The following is a 25,143-nucleotide window of genomic DNA, read 5'->3' on the forward strand; positions in this document are numbered from 1 at the left end:
TGAGGTCTCCGGACGTGATCACGTGACGCCTTGTGTGTTACGGTTGTTTCGCAAAAGTTGACCGAACTTGATTATTTAGAGGAAGTAAAAGTCGTAACAGGTTTCCGTAGGTGAACCTGCGGAAGGATCATTATTGTATAATATCCTTACCGTTAATAAAAATTTGTTAATACAAATTTAATACAAATTACCAATATATATATATTATACATAATAATTATAATATAATTATACCAAAAATATGATCTTAAAAGTAAAGATCAAATAAATTTCGAACAAGCAAATCGAAATATTGTAATAATATAATATTATTACAATAAAAATAGAAACAAACATAAAATTCGAACAAGCAAATCGAATTATTAATATAATAAATATATTTTTATATTTATTATAAACTTTTTTGTGTATATGGACCATAATATACACGCGTTGCGAGATGTATTGGCCAACTAATTTGATGATGATCATACATTGTATTGCAACCCTAAAATATACAATGTTGTACCTGGTTTCAGTTAATGTTTTATATAAAATTATCAATATATATTAACAAACAAATGCCATTACAAATAATACTTTGATATATATTGTTTATATAAAACTAAGACATTTCGCAGCATTTATTTTAGGTATATAAATACATTTATTGAAGGAATTGATATATGCCAGTAAAATGGTGTATTTTTAATTTCTTTCAATAAAAACATATTTGACCAAATTAAAACCAATATTATAAAACTCTAAGCGGTGATCACTCGGCTCATGGGTCGATGAAGAACGCAGCAAACTGTGCGTCATCGTGTGAACTGCAGGACACATGAACATCGACATTTTGAACGCATATCGCAGTCCATGCTGTTATGTACTTTTTAATTTTATAGTGCTGCTTGGACTACATTGGTTGAGGGTTGTAAGACTATGCTAATTAAGTTGTTTATACAAATTTTATAATAAAATTTTATAAGCATATGGTATATTATTGGATAAAAATAATTTAATTATTTTATTCATAATATTAACAAATATATGAAAAACATTATCTCACAATAGTAATTAAACTTTGAGAAAAACGAAGAGGAATATTTTCTTTTTCAATCAAATAATACTGAGAAATGTCTAGCATAAAATATTATCTAGAATTGTCTCTTATTAATGATTTGAAATATGAAAAACGTTGACAATATTATTATTCTTCGTTAATTCGTTACAAATAAATGCCATTAATATATATATACGTCAGCTTTAAACGAATTTAATAAAATGTTTTATCATTATATATAAAGAATTAATTGCAAATAAAAGTTATATACAACCTCAACTCATATGGGACTACCCCCTGAATTTAAGCATATTAATTAGGGGAGGAAAAGAAACTAACAAGGATTTTCTTAGTAGCGGCGAGCGAAAAGAAATCAGTTCAGCACTAAGTCACTTTGTCTATATGGCAAATGTGAGATGCAGTGTATGGAGCGTCAATATTCTAGTATGAGAAATTAACGATTTAAGTCCTTCTTAAATGAGGCCATTTACCCATAGAGGGTGCCAGGCCCGTATAACGTTAATGATTACTAGATGATGTTTCCAAAGAGTCGTGTTGCTTGATAGTGCAGCACTAAGTGGGTGGTAAACTCCATCTAAAACTAAATATAACCATGAGACCGATAGTAAACAAGTACCGTGAGGGAAAGTTGAAAAGAACTCTGAATAGAGAGTTAAACAGTACGTGAAACTGCTTAGAGGTTAAGCCCGATGAACCTGAATATCCGTTATGGAAAATTCATCATTAAAATTGTAATATTTAAACAATATTATGATAATAGTGTGCATTTTTTCCATATAAGGACATTGTAATCTATTAGCATACCAAATTTATCATAAAATATAACTTATAGTTTATTCAAATTAAATTGCTTGCATTTTAACACAGAATAAATGTTATTAATTTGATAAAGTGCTGATAGATTTATATGAATACAGTGCGTTAATTTTTCGGAATTATATAATGGCATGATTATCATTGATTTTTGTGTTTATTATATGCACTTGTAGGATTAACAATGCGAAAGATTCAGGATACCTTCGGGACCCGTCTTGAAACACGGACCAAGGAGTCTAACATATGTGCAAGTTATTGGGATATAAACCTAATAGCGTAATTAACTTGACTAATAATGGGATTAGTTTTTTAACTATTTATAGCTAATTAACACAATCCCGGGGCGTTCTATATAGTTATGTATAATGATATTTATATTATTTATGCCTCTAACTGGAACGTACCTTGAGCATATATGCTGTGACCCGAAAGATGGTGAACTATACTTGATCAGGTTGAAGTCAGGGGAAACCCTGATGGAAGACCGAAACAGTTCTGACGTGCAAATCGATTGTCAGAATTGAGTATAGGGGCGAAAGACCAATCGAACCATCTAGTAGCTGGTTCCTTCCGAAGTTTCCCTCAGGATAGCTGGTGCATTTTAATATTATATAAAATAATCTTATCTGGTAAAGCGAATGATTAGAGGCCTTAGGGTCGAAACGATCTTAACCTATTCTCAAACTTTAAATGGGTAAGAACCTTAACTTTCTTGATATGAAGTTTAAGGTTATGATATAATGTGCCCAGTGGGCCACTTTTGGTAAGCAGAACTGGCGCTGTGGGATGAACCAAACGTAATGTTACGGTGCCCAAATTAACAACTCATGCAGATACCATGAAAGGCGTTGGTTGCTTAAAACAGCAGGACGGTGATCATGGAAGTCGAAATCCGCTAAGGAGTGTGTAACAACTCACCTGCCGAAGCAACTAGCCCTTAAAATGGATGGCGCTTAAGTTGTATACCTATACATTACCGCTAAAGTAGATGATTTATATTACTTGTGATATAAATTTTGAAACTTTAGTGAGTAGGAAGGTACAATGGTATGCGTAGAAGTGTTTGGCGTAAGCCTGCATGGAGCTGCCATTGGTACAGATCTTGGTGGTAGTAGCAAATAATCGAATGAGACCTTGGAGGACTGAAGTGGAGAAGGGTTTCGTGTGAACAGTGGTTGATCACGAGTTAGTCGGTCCTAAGTTCAAGGCGAAAGCCGAAAATTTTCAAGTAAAACCAAAAACGCAATATATACAAATCAAGCTAATATAATATACTTGAATAATTTTGAACGAAAGGGAATACGGTTCCAATTCCGTAACCTGTTGAGTATCCGTTTGTTATTAAATATGGGCCTCGTGCTCATCCTGGCAACAGGAACGACCATAAAGAAGCCGTCGAGAGATATCGGAAGAGTTTTCTTTTCTGTTTTATAGCCGTACTACCATGGAAGTCTTTCGCAGAGAGATATGGTAGATGGGCTAGAAGAGCATGACATATACTGTTGTGTCGATATTTTCTCCTCGGACCTTGAAAATTTATGGTGGGGACACGCAAACTTCTCAACAGGCCGTACCAATATCCGCAGCTGGTCTCCAAGGTGAAGAGTCTCTAGTCGATAGAATAATGTAGGTAAGGGAAGTCGGCAAATTAGATCCGTAACTTCGGGATAAGGATTGGCTCTGAAGATTGAGATAGTCGGGCTTGATTGGGAAACAATAACATGGTTTATGTGCTCGTTCTGGGTAAATAGAGTTTCTAGCATTTATGTTAGTTACTTGTTCCCCGGATAGTTAGTTACGTAGCCAATTGTGGAACTTTCTTGCTAAAATTTTTAAGAATACTAATTGGGTCAAACCAATTAGTTCTTATTAATTATAACGATTATCAATTAACAATCAATTCAGAACTGGCACGGACTTGGGGAATCCGACTGTCTAATTAAAACAAAGCATTGTGATGGCCCTAGCGGGTGTTGACACAATGTGATTTCTGCCCAGTGCTCTGAATGTCAAAGTGAAGAAATTCAAGTAAGCGCGGGTCAACGGCGGGAGTAACTATGACTCTCTTAAGGTAGCCAAATGCCTCGTCATCTAATTAGTGACGCGCATGAATGGATTAACGAGATTCCTACTGTCCCTATCTACTCACTAGTCGATTTTGGATTGCTCACGGGAGTAGACGTGTTTTTCGTACGCTCCGCGAGGAAATCGAATATCTGCGGTAATACGCTAGCCACGGTGCTGCAAATAGTGTCGAAATTTGTATTTCGCGTGTGCAAATACGTTGTGCGTGTTTTCTGAGTGAAAAAGTGTGCGGACAGTGGGAAATTCGCGTTTTTCCATTCGGGAATTTTCCATCGCACCACGTGCGTGGTGAGAGAGACGCTCTCTTCGAGAGAGGCGTTTGCCTTATTTAGGCACAGACCGCCTGGTAACAGCTGTTGGGTGTGGAACTCGGCTAATAGTGTGTGTCTTCGCTAAGTGGTTCAAGCATCGGAGCATCAGCAAATCAGCTGATCGGGCTACCGGATCAGCGAAAAGAGAAACGGGTGTAAGTCCCAACTTAACTAAATTTTTAGTTAGGGTTTTGGCCGATAGATGGCATCATCTATCACCAAATGGAGCTTGCCGAGTCGGGAAGCGAAAGTGGCAGCAGTCGCGCGTGTAGCTCAACCCGCGGTGGAAGAGGACGCAAGCGTGGCAAGGGGCACAAGGCGACGCCGAGGGAGGCATCGCGTGCGAAGGTGGTCGCCGTGGGTGGTGCGCAGGACACGCCGGAGCCATTCGAGGAAGAGGACGCACCATCGTCCCTTGAGATGCCGACGCACCCAGCTGCACCGGTAGCTGACGACGAGTCTCAGTCCATCGTCGCTAAACTCGCCGCAATGAAGGCCACCGCGAAGGCTGCTGCGAAGGCCGCTGCGATCGCAGTAGCGAACGCCGCCGGAAATGCCACTGGAAATGTCGCCGAGAGTGCCGCCGAAAATGCCGCCGGGAATGCTGCCGCATATGGAGTCACCGCCGTGAAGCCAGCCGCAAATGTCCCTGCAGCTGCCGCTGACAACGCTGCAACGTTTGTTGCCCCAGCACCCGTGCTCTCCATAACGGAGAGGGTGATGAAGGGTAGCGGTGCCATCGCGGGAGTGCTAGCGGATATCCGCATAGCTCACTCGAAGGCACTCGTTTCCTCGGCGACCACCCCGCGGTTGGCAGGGGAAATCCAGGAGACGATAAATCGGTATGAGGAGGTCATCGCTGCCATGATGGTGCAATTTGGAGTGTTGGAAGATCGTGCAGGAGCCAGCCAGCACTGACACCGGTCGCTTCGGTTGCCTCCTACGCAGCCACCGCTGCACGAGGCGCGCACCTCGCGGCGCAACCTGCTGCCCCTGTAGCCGCACCACGAAGCGCCATTCGCGAAACGTGGTCCGCGGTCGTTGCTTGTGACGACCCGGCACTTTCGGGACGACAGATTGCGGACAAAATCCGCAAAGAGGTTGCGCCCGCCCTGGGCGTTAGGGTGCACGAGGTGCGAGAACTCAAGAGGGGCGGCGCGATTATTCGCACGCCATCTCAGGCGGAGATGACAAAGGTCGTCGCATCCGCCAAGTTCGCCGAAGTTGGCCTCAAGGTGTCGCAGAACACCGCCGCGAAGCCCCGGGTGATCGTCCAGGACGTGGACACCACTATCGGGCACGAGGAGTTCATGATGGAGCTGAAGGAGAAGAACTTCGAGGGATGGTCCATGAAGGACTTCCAGAAGGCGGTAGTCCTGGCCACAAAGCCCTGGTCAGCCGAAAACGGCGCCACAATTAATGTGACGCTGGAGGTAAACGACCAGGCGCTGGCCGTTTTGGAAGGCAGAGTGTACGTGAAGTGGTTCTCGTACAGATGCCGTTCACAGGTGCGCACCTACGCATGTCATAGATGCCTAGGTTTCGACCACAAACTGGTCGACTGCCGGAACAAAAATCAGGTCTGCCGCCAGTGCGGACAGGACGACCACGTCGCGGCGCAGTGCAGGAACCCGGTGGACTGCCGAAACTGCCGCCATAAGGGGCTACCCTCAGGGCACTTCATGCTCTCGGGTGGTTGCCCGATCTATGGCGCACTGCTAGCGAGGGTGCAAGCTAGACACTAATATGTTTAGTTTCATCCAAGCGAATTGTGGTAGAGGCCGCTGCGCTTTCATCGAGCTTGCCAAGCGGGTGAGAGATGCTGGCCACCTGTTCGCACTAGTCCAGGAGCCCTACGTGGACGCAGCCCAAAGGATCACTGGACTCCCTGGAGGGATGAGGATCTTCGCCGACAGAAGGAGGAAAGCCGCCATCATAGTGGATGATGCAAGCGCCATCTGCATGCCCATCGAGAGCCTGACGACGGAGTACGGAGTGTGCGTGAGTGTCACGGGAAGATACGGCACTATCTTTCTGGCCTCCGCATACTGCCGGCATAGAGCTGCTCTGGAGCCCTACACCGACTACCTGGATTCGGTCCTGCTGTTAGCCAGCACGACACCGACAATCCTCGGAATAGATGCTAACGCCGTGTCCCCCATGTGGTTCAGTAAATCTCCACCCAACTCTGGAGATAGTCTGCGCCGCGAACGGGGACAGCACTTGACCGAGTGGATCATCGCAAGCGGTGCCTGTGTGCTCAACACAGCCAGCCAGGTGTTCACGTTTGATAATATTCGCTCCAGTAGCGATATCGACGTGACCTTTGCCAACGAAGCAGCGCGAGCATGGGCTATGTTCGAGTGGAGAGTAGACTTCTGGGATCTCAGTGACCACAACATTATCACTGTTGAGGTTACCCCAGATCCCAATAGGGCCGTTGAGAGCCTAGCTCCGGTACCGCAATGGAGACTCTCCAATGTAAGTTGGCGAAGATTCGGTGAAGAATTGAGGAGTGCAGCGGGAGGTCTCGAGGAACTGGAGGAATCGCCGTTGGATGAACGAGTGTCTGCCCTCCGCTCTACCGTACAGGACGTGTGCGACAGAGTGATGGGGCGCAGGATACCTGCAGAAAGGAGAAAAGTAATATGGTGGAATCCTGAACTAAGTACCAAACGCCAAGAGGTCCGGAGACTGAGGCGGAGGCTGCAGGAAGCTCGTCGGAGTGGCACCGATGACGCTGGGCAACTTGCTGCTGGTCTGAGGCTTGCTTCAGCCCAGTACAAGAAGCTTATCCTGACGACAAAGGAGCAAAACTGGCGGGACTTCGTGGGACGGCACAAAGATGATCCATGGGGGCATGTCTACCGAATATGCCGAGGCCGGAAGAAGACAACCGATCTCGGATGTCTTCGGTCGAACGGCGCGCTTGTCGTAAATTGGCTCGACTGCGCAAACGTGCTTCTTCGCAACTTTTTTCCAGTTGCGGAGTCGACTGCACGCGTGGACGTACACCCTGGTGCACCGCCAATTCTCGAATCCTTCGAGGTGGCGACCTGCGTCTCCAGGCTGAAAAGTCGGAGATCTCCGGGTATGGATGGCATCACGGGTGGCATCGTCAAGGAGGTATGGCGTGCCATTCCGGAGCACCTGACGTCGCTGTACTCTCGATGCCTCTCGGAAGGATACTTCCCTGACGAGTGGAAACACCCGAGAGTGATACCGCTGGTAAAGGGGCCCGACAAGGACAGGAGCGATCCTTCGTCCTATCGTGGCATATGCCTTTTGCCAGTGTTCGGAAAGGTGCTCGAAGGACTCATGGTGAATCGACTCAAGGAGGTGCTACCGGATGGATGCAGATGGCAGTTTGGATTTCGGCCTGGACGCTGCGTGGAGGATGCCTGGAGGCATGCCTCAACCACAGTCGCCAACACCACGTCGCGATACGTCCTTGGAATCTTTGTCGATTTCAAGGGAGCATTTGACAATGTGGAGTGGAGCGCAGTACTCAATCGGCTTGTCGACGTCGGCTGTCGTGAGATAAGCTTGTGGAAAAGCTACTTCTCCGGCCGAAGGGCAAGCATCATCAGCAGGTATGAAGCAGCCACAGTCTCGGTCACACGGGGCTGCCCGCAAGGGTCCATTAGTGGTCCATTCATTTGGAACCTTCTGATGGATGTGCTGCTTCAGCGCTTAGAGCCACATTGTGCTGTGAGCGCGTATGCAGATGACTTGCTACTTTTCGTCGACGGGAATTCCCGTGCCGATCTGGAGCGAAAAGGCGAGCAGTTGATGAGCATCGTGGGAGCCTGGGGATCTGAAGTTGGAGTGAGTGTGTCCACCAGCAAGACGGCAATCATGTTGCTGAAAGGGAAGCTTTCGCAACAAAGGAGACCGACGGTGCGTTTTGCTGGAACAAGCCTACCGTACGTCATCAAATGCCGGTACCTTGGCATCCTAGTCGGCGAGCGGTTGAGCTTTCTACCGCATATCTCGACACTTCGAGATCGGCTGTCTGGAGTTGTCGCAGGGCTAGCACGGGTGCTTCGAGTCGATTGGGGACTCAGTTCCCGCGCAAAGAGAACCATATATAGGGGACTCATGATGCCATGTGCACTCTTTGGTGCCTCGGTCTGGTACAAGGCGGCGAGTAGGGGTAAATCCCTAAAACTCCTCACCTCGTGCCAGAGGACCATCCTTTTGGGATGCCTACCGGTATGCCGCACAGTGTCCACGGTGGCACTGCAGGTGCTTGCTGGTGCTCCTCCAATGGATCTGGACGCTCATCGGTCTGCTTTGAAGTTCAAACTTCGGAAGGAAATTCCCCTGGATACTGACGACTGGCTGCATGGACTGGATATGACCGGGATGAACTGGAAGGACAAGATAGCTCTGCTAGACGAAAGTCTGCTAAATGAGTGGCAACTCAGATGGGATAGCGCGGATCACGGGCATGTGACTCGCGAATTCTTCCCAGAGGCAGCGTTTGTCTACAAGAGGAAAGACTTTGTCTTTACTCTAAAAGCCGGATTCTTACTGACAGGACACGGGTCGCTAAACGCATTCTTACACGGCAGGACTCTCAGCACCACGACCGCATGCTCATGTGGGGAGGAGGACGAGAGCTGGCTTCACGTATTATGTGAATGCCGGCTGTACAACGAATTGCGTGACCTCGATGCTCTCGGAATTGTCCAGGACCAGGGAAGATGGATCGTCGCGGGAGTAGTAGAGACCCCAGAACGGATGCGTCTCCTAGGAGTCTTCGCGGATGCTGCCTTTTCAAGGCGTAGGACGGATGCAGCGGATGGATGAACCACAGGCGCTGGGCTTAGCCCAATCAACTCCTGCTGTGTGGCTAGCGGCGAAGAATTCTACCACAGCTTGTCATAGCTTGTCGTAGGAGGCGACTAATATGACATGGGTGCCCTATCCGAGCTTGTCGGAGCTTCAGGGGTGAGGCCTACCGAGCCTGTAATTTCGGTACCACGGGTTGAGCAGCTGTCCAAGGCTGCTCATTGAGGTTGGCCCCCATGTGGGAGTATCGTGGTGGCTGTGGTTGATACCCATATGCGGGTAGAGCCTTCGGGTTCGACGTGGAGTTGCGTCATACAACTCGGGTGCTGTGACCCAAAGATCAGTAGGGATTTAGATAGATCCCGCTCCTCAGCAAGGGGGAATGCTTGCCCGACAAGTAAGCATTCGAATTGCTACCGGGGTGGTTGCTATGTACATAGCTATAGCTTCTAGTCCGGGGCGTTGGTCTGGCGCTTAACCTAGACACATTGCACTATACACTCACTTGTGGGTGTATAAGAGTGCCGTGGTTGTAATCCCTTCAGTGTGGAACACGCCACGTTAAATAAGCTTCGGAGGGATCCGATAGACACCTGTCCCTATCTACTATCTAGCGAAACCACAGCCAAGGGAACGGGCTTGGAATAATTAGCGGGGAAAGAAGACCCTTTTGAGCTTGACTCTAATCTGGCAGTGTAAGGAGACATAAGAGGTGTAGAATAAGTGGGAGATATTAGACTTCGGTTTGGTATCGTCAATGAAATACCACTACTCTTATTGTTTCCTTACTTACTTGATTAAATGGAACGTGTATCATTTCCTAGCCATTATACGGATATATTTATTATATCTTATGGTATTGGGTTTTGATGCAAGCTTCTTGATCAAAGTATCACGAGTTTGTTATATAATCGCAAACAAATTCTTTAATAAAACGGTGCATTTATGTATTTTTGATTTGAAAATTTGGTATAACTCCAATTACTCAGGTATGATCCAATTCAAGGACATTGCCAGGTAGGGAGTTTGACTGGGGCGGTACATCTCTCAAATAATAACGGAGGTGTCCCAAGGCCAGCTCAGTGCGGACAGAAACCACACATAGAGCAAAAGGGCAAATGCTGACTTGATCTCGGTGTTCAGTACACACAGGGACAGCAAAAGCTCGGCCTATCGATCCTTTTGGTTTAAAGAGTTTTTAACAAGAGGTGTCAGAAAAGTTACCATAGGGATAACTGGCTTGTGGCGGCCAAGCGTTCATAGCGACGTCGCTTTTTGATCCTTCGATGTCGGCTCTTCCTATCATTGTGAAGCAAAATTCACCAAGCGTTGGATTGTTCACCCATGCAAGGGAACGTGAGCTGGGTTTAGACCGTCGTGAGACAGGTTAGTTTTACCCTACTAATGACAAAACGTTGTTGCGACAGCATTCCTGCGTAGTACGAGAGGAACCGCAGGTACGGACCAATGGCACAATACTTGTTCGAGCGAACAGTGGTATGACGCTACGTCCGTTGGATTATGCCTGAACGCCTCTAAGGTCGTATCCGTGCTGGACTGCAATGATAAATAAGGGGCAATTTGCATTGTATGGCTTCTAAACCATTTAAAGTTTATAATTTACTTTATAAACGACAATGGATGTGATGCCAATGTAATTTGTAACATAGTAAATTGGGAGGATCTTCGATCACCTGATGCCGCGCTAGTTACATATAAAAGCATTATTTAATACAATGACAAAGCCTAGAATCAATTGTAAACGACTTTTGTAACAGGCAAGGTGTTGTAAGTGGTTGAGCAGCTGCCATACTGCGATCCACTGAAGCTTATCCTTTGCTTGATGATTCGATAATAAACATAAATTTAATTGTGTTTATTTTGTTTGGCTTTTTTAAGTCAGAATATATATATATATAAAATATATATATATAAAATAATAATTATATTTAAATAAATTTTATTTAAATATATTTAACAATGGTAGCCATATGTATCGTCATCCTATTAGTGACGCGTATAAAAATATTCTAAGTCCGAACATGCAAATAAGAGACATATGCAAGTATATGTACTTCTTAAGGTAGCCAACTGAATCGTCATCCTATTAGTGACGTGTATACAAATATTCTAAGTCCGAACATACAAGTAAGAGACATATGCAAGTATATGTACCTCTTAAGGTAGCCAACTGAATCGTCATCCTATTAGTGACGTGTATAAAAATATTCTAAGTCCGAACATACAAGTAAGAGACATATGCAAGTATATGTACCTCTTAAGGTAGCCAACTGAATCGTCATCCTATTAGTGACGTGTATAAAAATATTCTAAGTCCGAACATACAAGTAAGAGACATATGCAAGTATATGTACCTCTTAAGGTAGCCAACTGAATCGTCATCCTATTAGTGACGCGTATAAAAATATTCTAAGTCCGAACATGCAAATAAGAGACATATGCAAGTATATGTACCTCTTAAGGTAGCCAACTGAATCGTCATCCTATTAGTGACGTGTATAAAAATATTCTAAGTCCGAACATACAAGTAAGAGACATATGCAAGTATATGTACCTCTTAAGGTAGCCAACTGAATCGTCATCCTATTAGTGACGTGTATAAAAATATTCTAAGTCCGAACATACAAGTAAGAGACATATGCAAGTATATGTACCTCTTAAGGTAGCCAACTGAATCGTCATCCTATTAGTGACGTGTATAAAAATATTCCAAGTCCAAACATGAGTTATATGGATATGAAAATAATATTAAGTTCTAGTATGGATATGAAAAAAAATGAGTTATATGGATATGGGAAAAATAACAAGTTCTAGTATGGATATGAAAAAAATGAGTTATGTGGATATGGGAAAAATAATAAGTTCTAGTATGGATATGAAAAAAAAATGAGTTATATGGATATGGAAAAGAATACAGAGTTCTAGTATGGATATGGAAAAATGAGTTATATGAATATGGGAAAAATGATAAGTTCTAGTATGGATATGAAAAAATATTGAGTTATATGGATATTAAAGAAATAATAAGTTCTAGTATGGATATGGAATAAAATGAGTTATATAGATATGGCAAAAAATTTAATGTTCTAGTATGGATATGAAAAAAATTAGTTATATGAATATGGGAAAATTTATAAGTTCTAGTATGGATATGGGAAAAATAATAAGTTCTAGTATGGATATAAAAAAATATTGAGTTATATGGATATTAAAGAAATAATAAGTTCTAGTATGGATATGGAAAAAAATTAGTTATATTGATATGCTAAATAATGAGTTATATGCATATGGGAAAAATACTAAGTTGTAGTATGGATATGGGAAGAATACTGAGTTCTAGTATGGATATGGGAAAAATAATCAGTTCTAGTATGGATATGAAAAAATATTGAGTTTTATGGATATTGAAGAGATAATAAGCTCTAGTATGGATATGGAAAAAATTAATTATATTGTAATAGTAAATAATAAGTTATATGGATATAGGAAGAAAATTAGGTTCTAGTATGGATATGAAAAAAATTAGTTCTATGGATATGGGAAAAATAAAAAGTTCTGGTATGGATATGGAAAAATATTAAGTTATATGGATATTAAAGAAATAATAAGTTCTAGTATGGATATGGAATAAAATGAGTTATATAGATATGGCAAAAATATAATGTTCTAGTATGGATATGAAAAAAATTAGTTATATGAATATGGGAAAATTTATAAGTTCTAGTATGGATATGGGAAAAAGAATTAGTTCTAGTATGGATATGAAAAAATATTTAGTTATATGAATATTAAAGAAATAATAAGTTCTAGTATGAATATGGAAAAATATTATTTATATTGATATGGTAAATAATGATTTATATGGATATGGGATAAATACTAAATTCTAGTGTGGATATGGAAAAAACGAGTTATATGGATATGGGAAAAATAATAAGTTCAAGTATGGATATGGAAATAAATTAGTTTATTAGTTATAGGTATGGAAAAAATTAATTATATAGATATAGAACAAAAAATAAGTTATATGGATATGGTGGCATCAGTACGAAATATGCCCAATTTACATACACCGGAGCCGCAGTACGATAAATACCCAATATTTAGACGTCGTGGCCAAAAACATATATAGGGAGGCAGTGCTCGCCGACCGGTTGTATTGTTCAAAATTTATGTTTTCATATTATTTTGGCAATGCTATATATAAATGATATCTTATACATATAATTCAATTATAGCGATATGGAAATACCATATTATATGTATAAAGAAAAAAAATGTATAATAAAATATACATTGACATACAAATATGGCTAGTTGTATGGATATGCCGTATTCATTATATGGATACGGCATATAGATTATATAAATATGACCAAAAAATATTTTATATTGATATGGCAAATAAAGAAATTACTTGAATATGGAAATAAAAGAAGTTATATTGATATGGAAGAAAATAATGAGTCATATAGATATGTTGGCATCAGTACGAAATATGCCCAATTTACATACACCGGGGCCGCAGTACGAAAAATACCCAATATTTAGACGTCGTGGCCAAAAACATATATAGGGAGGCAGTGCTCGCCGACCGGCCGTATTGTTCAAAATTTATGTTTATCATATTATTTTGGCAATGCTATATATAAATGATATCTTATACATATAATTCAATTATAGCGATATGGAAATACCATATTATATGTATAAAGAAAAAAAATGTATAATAAAATATACATTGACATACAAATATGGCTAGTTGTATGGATATGCCGTATTCATTATATGGATACGGCATATAGATTATATAAATATGACCAAAAAATATTTTATATTGATATGGCAAATAAAGAAATTACTTGAATATGGAAATAAAAGAAGTTATATTGATATGGAAGAAAATAATGAGTCATATAGATATGTTGGCATCAGTACGAAATATGCCCAATTTACATACACCGGGGCCGCAGTACGAAAAATACCCAATATTTAGACGTCGTGGCCAAAAACATATATAGGGAGGCAGTGCTCGCCGACCGGCCGTATTGTTCAAAATTTATGTTTATCATATTATTTTGGCAATGCTATATATAAATGATATCTTATACATATAATTCAATTATAGCGATATGGAAATACCATATTATATGTATAAAGAAAAAAAATGTATAATAAAATATACATTGACATACAAATATGGCTAGTTGTATGGATATGCCGTATTCATTATATGGATACGGCATATAGATTATATAAATATGACCAAAAAATATTTTATATTGATATGGCAAATAAAGAAATTACTTGAATATGGAAATAAAAGAAGTTATATTGATATGGAAGAAAATAATGAGTCATATAGATATGTTGGCATCAGTACGAAATATGCCCAATTTACATACACCGGGGCCGCAGTACGAAAAATACCCAATATTTAGACGTCGTGGCCAAAAACATATATAGGGAGGCAGTGCTCGCCGACCGGCCGTATTGTTCAAAATTTATGTTTATCATATTATTTTGGCAATGCTATATATAAATGATATCTTATACATATAATTCAATTATAGCGATATGGAAATACCATATTATATGTATAAAGAAAAAAAATGTATAATAAAATATACATTGACATACAAATATGGCTAGTTGTATGGATATGCCGTATTCATTATATGGATACGGCATATAGATTATATAAATATGACCAAAAAATATTTTATATTGATATGGCAAATAAAGAAATTACTTGAATATGGAAATAAAAGAAGTTATATTGATATGGAAGAAAATAATGAGTCATATAGATATGTTGGCATCAGTACGAAATATGCCCAATTTACATACACCGGGGCCGCAGTACGAAAAATACCCAATATTTAGACGTCGTGGCCAAAAACATATATAGGGAGGCAGTGCTCGCCGACCGGCCGTATTGTTCAAAATTTATGTTTATCATATTATTTTGGCAATGCTATATATAAATGATATCTTATACATATAATTCAATTATAGCGATATGGAAATACCATATTATATGTATAAAGAAAAAAAATGTATAATAAAATATACATTGACATACAAATATGGCTAGTTGTATGGATATGCCGTATTCATTATATGGATACGGCATATAGATTATATAAATATGACCAAAAAATATTTTATATTGATATGGCAAATAAAGAAATTACTTGAATATGGAAATAAAAGAAGTTATATTGATATGGAAGAAAATAATGAGTCATATAGATATGTTGGCATCAGTACGAAATATGCCCAATTTACATACACCGGGGCCGCAGTACGAAAAATACCCAATATTTAGACGTCGTGGCCAAAAACATATATAGGGAGGCAGTGCTCGCCGACCGGCCGTATTGTTCAAAATTTATGTTTATCATATTATTTTGGCAATGCTATATATAAATGATATCTTATACATATAATTCAATTATAGCGATATGGAAATACCATATTATATGTATAAAGAAAAAAAATGTATAATAAAATATACATTGACATACAAATATGGCTAGTTGTATGGATATGCCGTATTCATTATATGGATACGGCATATAGATTATATAAATATGACCAAAAAATATTTTATATTGATATGGCAAATAAAGAAATTACTTGAATATGGAAATAAAAGAAGTTATATTGATATGGAAGAAAATAATGAGTCATATAGATATGTTGGCATCAGTACGAAATATGCCCAATTTACATACACCGGGGCCGCAGTACGAAAAATACCCAATATTTAGACGTCGTGGCCAAAAACATATATAGGGAGGCAGTGCTCGCCGACCGGCCGTATTGTTCAAAATTTATGTTTATCATATTATTTTGGCAATGCTATATATAAATGATATCTTATACATATAATTCAATTATAGCGATATGGAAATACCATATTATATGTATAAAGAAAAAAAATGTATAATAAAATATACATTGACATACAAATATGGCTAGTTGTATGGATATGCCGTATTCATTATATGGATACGGCATATAGATTATATGGATATGACCAAAAAATAATTCATAAAGAAATTATATGAATATGGCAGAAATAATTGGTTATATTAATATGATCAAATAATACTTTATATAAAAAAGTGAATATCTTTGGTTGGGTGGCAAAGAGAATTAAATATGCCCGATATATAGACGTCGTGGCCAAAAACTACTATAGGGTGAAGTGCTTGTCTGTTGGTCTATATATATACATATAATATTTTATGCGTACACATTATTATTATAGATAGTTAATATCTATCGTATGGGTGGCAAACGGAATTAAATAATTTCGATATTTAGACGTCGTGGCCAAAAACTACTATAGGATGGTCAGTGGTTGTCCACCAATTAATTATTGAACAAACCATATGAATATCATATGCTGTTGTCAATATAATGTATATCAATAATAATAAAAAATAAGGATGGTACAGTAAGTAGTCCATCTACTATTGAACAAAATATATTATAATATATACTTTTGTTATCAATAGAACAACATATATTAAAATCAAAATATTATCCGTATAAATTTGTTTCTTAAATGAAATTAAGACTTGGCTACGCGGTTAATATTATAAACCCATGATAATAAGGTGAAACAGAGGTCAAGTTTCTATTATATATAGAATAACAAATTGTTTCCGACTTTTATCGTTAATCTTTGGTGGCAGGTATATATGATAATTTATATTAAATTATTATATCCCCTGTCGTTTGGGCACAGAGTATCGCTTGCCGGTACAATGTGTTTACAAAAAGCATTATAATAAAATATAATTGCAATATTAGTGATCAAAATAATTTCATATGCGCTCGGTTTTATATCATATATTACCAGAGAGTTATATGGAAAAGATAAATTTTAAATTTATCATCAAAATGCAAATGATTTAACTCAATATTTATATTGGTTAAACAAAAATTGTACATGTGTGGATACAATAATTATGTATGTTGAACAAAAATGATATTTTAGAATGAAATATGTATATATAATATAATAAAAACTTATAGAAAGAACAATATATATTGAAAATTGTGTTATAAAAAAGTTGTACTTTTTCTTTAACATCAATTATAAACTTGTTATATTAGTGGCGAAACAAGTAAAAATTAAAGAACGTATACGAATGCCATATAAAAATGGCCGTATTCGAATTAAAATAGAATTATTTCACAAAGCAAAAAAAAAATATTGAATTAAAATCAATATTTAAGAAAAACCGAACATATAAAATGGAAATAAAATCTATTATATTTATATTACTAATTTCTATTCAAAAAATATGAATGAAATATGAACGAAAACATTATTCTGGTTGATCCTGCCAGTAGTTATATGCTTGTCTCAAAGATTAAGCCATGCATGTCTAAGTACACACGAATTAAAAGTGAAACCGCAAAAGGCTCATTATATCAGTTATGGTTCCTTAGATCGTTAACAGTTACTTGGATAACTGTGGTAATTCTAGAGCTAATACATGCAATTAAAACATGAACCTTATGGGACATGTGCTTTTATTAGGCTAAAACCAAGCGATCGCAAGATCGTTATATTGGTTGAACTCTAGATAACATGCAGATCGTATGGTCTTGTACCGACGACAGATCTTTCAAATGTCTGCCCTATCAACTTTTGATGGTAGTATCTAGGACTACCATGGTTGCAACGGGTAACGGGGAATCAGGGTTCGATTCCGGAGAGGGAGCCTGAGAAACGGCTACCACATCTAAGGAAGGCAGCAGGCGCGTAAATTACCCACTCCCAGCTCGGGGAGGTAGTGACGAAAAATAACAATACAGGACTCATATCCGAGGCCCTGTAATTGGAATGAGTACACTTTAAATCCTTTAACAAGGACCAATTGGAGGGCAAGTCTGGTGCCAGCAGCCGCGGTAATTCCAGCTCCAATAGCGTATATTAAAGTTGTTGCGGTTAAAACGTTCGTAGTTGAACTTGTGCTTCATACGGGTAGTACAACTTACAATTGTGGTTAGTACTATACCTTTATGTATGTAAGCGTATTACCGGTGGAGTTCTTATATGTGTTTAAATACTTGTATTTTTTCATATGTTCCTCCTATTTAAAAACCTGCATTAGTGCTCTTAAACGAGTGTTATTGTGGGCCGGTACAATTACTTTGAACAAATTAGAGTGCTTAAAGCAGGCTTCAAATGCCTGAATATTCTGTGCATGGGATAATGAAATAAGACCTCTGTTCTGCTTTCATTGGTTTTCAGATCAAGAGGTAATGATTAATAGAAGCAGTTTGGGGGCATTAGTATTACGACGCGAGAGGTGAAATTCTTGGACCGTCGTAAGACTAACTTAAGCGAAAGCATTTGCCAAAGATGTTTTCATTAATCAAGAACGAAAGTTAGAGGTTCGAAGGCGATCAGATACCGCCCTAGTTCTAACCATAAACGATGCCAGCTAGCAATTGGGTGTAGCTACTTTTATGGCTCTCTCAGTCGCTTCCCGGGAAACCAAAGCTTTTGGGCTCCGGGGGAAGTATGGTTGCAAAGCTGAAACTTAAAGGAATTGACGGAAGGGCACCACCAGGAGTGGAGCCTGCGGCTTAATTTGACTCAACACGGGAAAACTTACCAGGTCCGAACATAAGTGTGTAAGACAGATTGATAGCTCTTTCTCGAATCTATGGGTGGTGGTGCATGGCCGTTCTTAGTTCGTGGAGTGATTTGTCTGGTTAATTCCGATAACGAACGAGACTCAAATATATTAAATAGATATCTTCAGGATTATGGTGTTGAAGCTTATATAGCCTTCATTCATGGTGGCAGTAAAATGTTTATTGTGTTTGAATGTGTTTATATAAGTGGAGCCGTACCTGTTGGTTTGTCCCATTATAAGGACACTAGCTTCTTAAATGGACAAATTGCGTCTAGCAATAATGAGATTGAGCAATAACAGGTCTGTGATGCCCTTAGATGTCCTGGGCTGCACGCGCGCTACAATGAAAGTATCAACGTGTATTTCCTAGACCGAGAGGTCCGGGTAAACCGCTGAACCACTTTCATGCTTGGGATTGTGAACTGAAACTGTTCACATGAACTTGGAATTCCCAGTAAGTGTGAGTCATTAACTCGCATTGATTACGTCCCTGCCCTTTGTACACACCGCCCGTCGCTACTACCGATTGAATTATTTAGTGAGGTCTCCGGACGTGATCACTGTGACGCCTTGTGTGTTACGGTTGTTTCGCAAAAGTTGACCGAACTTGATTATTTAGAGGAAGTAAAAGTCGTAACAAGGTTTCCGTAGGTGAACCTGCGGAAGGATCATTATTGTATAATATCCTTACCGTTAATAAAAAAATTTGTTAATACAAATTTAATACAAATTACCAATATATATATATATATACATAATAATTATAATAATAATTATACCAAAAATATGATCTTAAAAGTAAAAGATCAAATAAATTTCGAACAAGCAAATCGAAATATTGTAATAATATAATATTATTACAAATAAATTAAATAGAAACAAACATAAAATTCGAACAAGCAAATCGAATTATTAATATAATAAAATATATTTTATATATTTATTATAAACTTTTGTGTGTATATGGACCATAATATACACGCGTTGCGAGATGTATTGGCCAACTAATTTGATGATGATCATACATTGGATAATGCAACAACCTAAAATATACAATGTTGTACCTGGTTTCAGGTTAATGTTTTATATAAAATTATCAATATATATTAACAAACAAATGCCATTACAAATAATACTTTGATATATATTGTTTATATAAAACTAAGACATTTCGCAGCATTTATTTTAGGTATATAAATACATTTATTGAAGGAATTGATATATGCCAGTAAAATGGTGTATTTTTAATTTCTTTCAATAAAAACATATTTGACCAAATTTAAAACCAATATTATAAAACTCTAAGCGGTGGATCACTCGGCTCATGGGTCGATGAAGAACGCAGCAAACTGTGCGTCATCGTGTGAACTGCAGGACACATGAACATCGACATTTTGAACGCATATCGCAGTCCATGCTGTTATGTACTTTAATTAATTTTATAGTGCTGCTTGGACTACATATGGTTGAGGGTTGTAAGACTATGCTAATTAAGTTGTTTATACAAATTTTATAATAAAATTTTATAAGCATATGGTATATTATTGGATAAAAATAATTTAATTATTTTATTCATAATATTAACAAATATATGAAAAACATTATCTCACAATAGTAATTAAACTTTGAGAAAAACGAAGAGGAATATTTTCTTTTTCAATCAAATAATACTGAGAAATGTCTAGCATAAAATATTATCTAGAATTGTCTCTTATTAATGATTTGAAATATGAAAAACGTTGACAATATTATTATTCTTCGTTAATTCCTTACAAATAAATGCCATTAATATATATATACGTCAGCTTTAAACGAATTTAATAAAATGTTTTATCATTATATATAAAGAATTAATTGCAAATAAAAGTTATATACAACCTCAACTCATATGGGACTACCCCCTGAATTTAAGCATATTAATTAGGGGAGGAAAAGAAACTAACAAGGATTTTCTTAGTAGCGGCGAGCGAAAAGAAATCAGTTCAGCACTAAGTCACTTTGTCTATATGGCAAATGTGAGATGCAGTGTATGGAGCGTCAATATTCTAGTATGAGAAATTAACGATTTAAGTCCTTCTTAAATGAGGCCATTTACCCATAGAGGGTGCCAGGCCCGTATAACGTTAATGATTACTAGATGATGTTTCCAAAGAGTCGTGTTGCTTGATAGTGCAGCACTAAGTGGGTGGTAAACTCCATCTAAAACTAAATATAACCATGAGACCGATAGTAAACAAGTACCGTGAGGGAAAGTTGAAAAGAACTCTGAATAGAGAGTTAAACAGTACGTGAAACTGCTTAGAGGTTAAGCCCGATGAACCTGAATATCCGTTATGGAAAATTCATCATTAAAATTGTAATATTTAAACAATATTATGATAATAGTGTGCATTTTTTCCATATAAGGACATTGTAATCTATTAGCATACCAAATTTATCATAAAATATAACTTATAGTTTATTCAAATTAAATTGCTTGCATTTTAACACAGAATAAATGTTATTAATTTGATAAAGTGCTGATAGATTTATATGAATACAGTGCGTTAATTTTTCGGAATTATATAATGGCATGATTATCATTGATTTTTGTGTTTATTATATGCACTTGTAGGATTAACAATGCGAAAGATTCAGGATACCTTCGGGACCCGTCTTGAAACACGGACCAAGGAGTCTAACATATGTGCAAGTTATTGGGATATAAACCTAATAGCGTAATTAACTTGACTAATAATGGGATTAGTTTTTTAACTATTTATAGCTAATTAACACAATCCCGGGGCGTTCTATATAGTTATGTATAATGATATTTATATTATTTATGCCTCTAACTGGAACGTACCTTGAGCATATATGCTGTGACCCGAAAGATGGTGAACTATACTTGATCAGGTTGAAGTCAGGGGAAACCCTGATGGAAGACCGAAACAGTTCTGACGTGCAAATCGATTGTCAGAATTGAGTATAGGGGCGAAAGACCAATCGAACCATCTAGTAGCTGGTTCCTTCCGAAGTTTCCCTCAGGATAGCTGGTGCATTTTAATATTATATAAAATAATCTTATCTGGTAAAGCGAATGATTAGAGGCCTTAGGGTCGAAACGATCTTAACCTATTCTCAAACTTTAAATGGGTAAGAACCTTAACTTTCTTGATATGAAGTTTAAGGTTATGATATAATGTGCCCAGTGGGCCACTTTTGGTAAGCAGAACTGGCGCTGTGGGATGAACCAAACGTAATGTTACGGTGCCCAAATTAACAACTCATGCAGATACCATGAAAGGCGTTGGTTGCTTAAAACAGCAGGACGGTGATCATGGAAGTCGAAATCCGCTAAGGAGTGTGTAACAACTCACCTGCCGAAGCAACTAGCCCTTAAAATGGATGGCGCTTAAGTTGTATACCTATACATTACCGCTAAAGTAGATGATTTATATTACTTGTGATATAAATTTTGAAACTTTAGTGAGTAGGAAGGTACAATGGTATGCGTAGAAGTGTTTGGCGTAAGCCTGCATGGAGCTGCCATTGGTACAGATCTTGGTGGTAGTAGCAAATAATCGAATGAGACCTTGGAGGACTGAAGTGGAGAAGGGTTTCGTGTGAACAGTGGTTGATCACGAGTTAGTCGGTCCTAAGTTCAAGGCGAAAGCCGAAAATTTTCAAGTAAAACCAAAAACGCAATATATACAAATCAAGCTAATATAATATACTTGAATAATTTTGAACGAAAGGGAATACGGTTCCAATTCCGTAACCTGTTGAGTATCCGTTTGTTATTAAATATGGGCCTCGTGCTCATCCTGGCAACAGGAACGACCATAAAGAAGCCGTCGAGAGATATCGGAAGAGTTTTCTTTTCTGTTTTATAGCCGTACTACCATGGAAGTCTTTCGCAGAGAGATATGGTAGATGGGCTAGAAGAGCATGACATATACTGTTGTGTCGATATTTTCTCCTCGGACCTTGAAAATTTATGGTGGGGACACGCAAACTTCTCAACAGGCCGTACCAATATCCGCAGCTGGTCTCCAAGGTGAAGAGTCTCTAGTCGATAGAATAATGTAGGTAAGGGAAGTCGGCAAATTAGATCCGTAACTTCGGGATAAGGATTGGCTCTGAAGATTGAGATAGTCGGGCTTGATTGGGAAACAATAACATGGTTTATGTGCTCGTTCTGGGTAAATAGAGTTTCTAGCATTTATGTTAGTTACTTGTTCCCCGGATAGTTAGTTACGTAGCCAATTGTGGAACTTTCTTGCTAAAATTTTTAAGAATACTAATTGGGTCAAACCAATTAGTTCTTATTAATTATAACGATTATCAATTAACAATCAATTCAGAACTGGCACGGACTTGGGGAATCCGACTGTCTAATTAAAACAAAGCATTGTGATGGCCCTAGCGGGTGTTGACACAATGTGATTTCTGCCCAGTGCTCTGAATGTCAAAGTGAAGAAATTCAAGTAAGCGCGGGTCAACGGCGGGAGTAACTATGACTCTCTTAAGGTAGCCAAATGCCTCGTCATCTAATTAGTGACGCGCATGAATGGATTAACGAGATTCCTACTGTCCCTATCTACTATCTAGCGAAACCACAGCCAAGGGAACGGGCTTGGAATAATTAGCGGGGAAAGAAGACCCTTTTGAGCTTGACTCTAATCTGGCAGTGTAAGGAGACATAAGAGGTGTAGAATAAGTGGGAGATATTAGACTTCGGTTTGGTATCGTCAATGAAATACCACTACTCTTATTGTTTCCTTACTTACTTGATTAAATGGAACGTGTATCATTTCCTAGCCATTATACGGATATATTTATTATATCTTATGGTATTGGGTTTTGATGCAAGCTTCTTGATCAAAGTATCACGAGTTTGTTATATAATCGCAAACAAATTCTTTAATAAAACGGTGCATTTATGTATTTTTGATTTGAAAATTTGGTATAACTCCAATTACTCAGGTATGATCCAATTCAAGGACATTGCCAGGTAGGGAGTTTGACTGGGGCGGTACATCTCTCAAATAATAACGGAGGTGTCCCAAGGCCAGCTCAGTGCGGACAGAAACCACACATAGAGCAAAAGGGCAAATGCTGACTTGATCTCGGTGTTCAGTACACACAGGGACAGCAAAAGCTCGGCCTATCGATCCTTTTGGTTTAAAGAGTTTTTAACAAGAGGTGTCAGAAAAGTTACCATAGGGATAACTGGCTTGTGGCGGCCAAGCGTTCATAGCGACGTCGCTTTTTGATCCTTCGATGTCGGCTCTTCCTATCATTGTGAAGCAAAATTCACCAAGCGTTGGATTGTTCACCCATGCAAGGGAACGTGAGCTGGGTTTAGACCGTCGTGAGACAGGTTAGTTTTACCCTACTAATGACAAAACGTTGTTGCGACAGCATTCCTGCGTAGTACGAGAGGAACCGCAGGTACGGACCAATGGCACAATACTTGTTCGAGCGAACAGTGGTATGACGCTACGTCCGTTGGATTATGCCTGAACGCCTCTAAGGTCGTATCCGTGCTGGACTGCAATGATAAATAAGGGGCAATTTGCATTGTATGGCTTCTAAACCATTTAAAGTTTATAATTTACTTTATAAACGACAATGGATGTGATGCCAATGTAATTTGTAACATAGTAAATTGGGAGGATCTTCGATCACCTGATGCCGCGCTAGTTACATATAAAAGCATTATTTAATACAATGACAAAGCCTAGAATCAATTGTAAACGACTTTTGTAACAGGCAAGGTGTTGTAAGTGGTTGAGCAGCTGCCATACTGCGATCCACTGAAGCTTATCCTTTGCTTGATGATTCGATAATAAACATAAATTTAATTGTGTTTATTTTGTTTGGCTTTTTTAAGTCAGAATATATATATATATAAAATATATATATATAAAATAATAATTATATTTAAATAAATTTTATTTAAATATATTTAACAATGGTAGCCATATGTATCGTCATCCTATTAGTGACGCGTATAAAAATATTCTAAGTCCGAACATGCAAATAAGAGACATATGCAAGTATATGTACTTCTTAAGGTAGCCAACTGAATCGTCATCCTATTAGTGACGTGTATACAAATATTCTAAGTCCGAACATACAAGTAAGAGACATATGCAAGTATATGTACCTCTTAAGGTAGCCAACTGAATCGTCATCCTATTAGTGACGTGTATAAAAATATTCTAAGTCCGAACATACAAGTAAGAGACATATGCAAGTATATGTACCTCTTAAGGTAGCCAACTGAATCGTCATCCTATTAGTGACGTGTATAAAAATATTCTAAGTCCGAACATACAAGTAAGAGACATATGCAAGTATATGTACCTCTTAAGGTAGCCAACTGAATCGT

The 25,143-nt window shown here is 38.5% G+C and overlaps 3 non-coding genes and 2 pseudogenes across 3 annotated transcripts; all 5 read left to right on the forward strand.

Moving 5' to 3' along the window:
• Nucleotides 1–739: 739 nt before the first annotated feature.
• Nucleotides 740–889, forward strand: LOC138914217 (5.8S ribosomal RNA; annotated as a pseudogene).
• Nucleotides 890–1,312: 423 nt separating this feature from the next.
• LOC138914216 (large subunit ribosomal RNA) lies at nucleotides 1,313–4,080 on the forward strand (annotated as a pseudogene).
• A 13,363-nt stretch (nucleotides 4,081–17,443) lies between these two features.
• On the forward strand, nucleotides 17,444–19,438 carry LOC138914218 (small subunit ribosomal RNA). Its single transcript, XR_011420079.1, has one exon. It is a non-coding gene; the product is annotated as a small subunit ribosomal RNA (ribosomal RNA).
• A 623-nt stretch (nucleotides 19,439–20,061) lies between these two features.
• Nucleotides 20,062–20,240, forward strand: LOC138914215 (5.8S ribosomal RNA). Its single transcript, XR_011420077.1, has one exon. It is a non-coding gene; the product is annotated as a 5.8S ribosomal RNA (ribosomal RNA).
• Nucleotides 20,241–20,638: 398 nt separating this feature from the next.
• LOC138914219 (large subunit ribosomal RNA) lies at nucleotides 20,639–24,595 on the forward strand. Its single transcript, XR_011420080.1, has one exon. It is a non-coding gene; the product is annotated as a large subunit ribosomal RNA (ribosomal RNA).
• Nucleotides 24,596–25,143: the final 548 nt, after the last annotated feature.

The sequence above is a fragment of the Drosophila takahashii genome, unplaced genomic scaffold, assembly GCF_030179915.1.
Source record: "Drosophila takahashii strain IR98-3 E-12201 unplaced genomic scaffold, DtakHiC1v2 scaffold_145, whole genome shotgun sequence".
Lineage (NCBI taxonomy): Eukaryota > Metazoa > Arthropoda > Insecta > Diptera > Drosophilidae > Drosophila > Drosophila takahashii.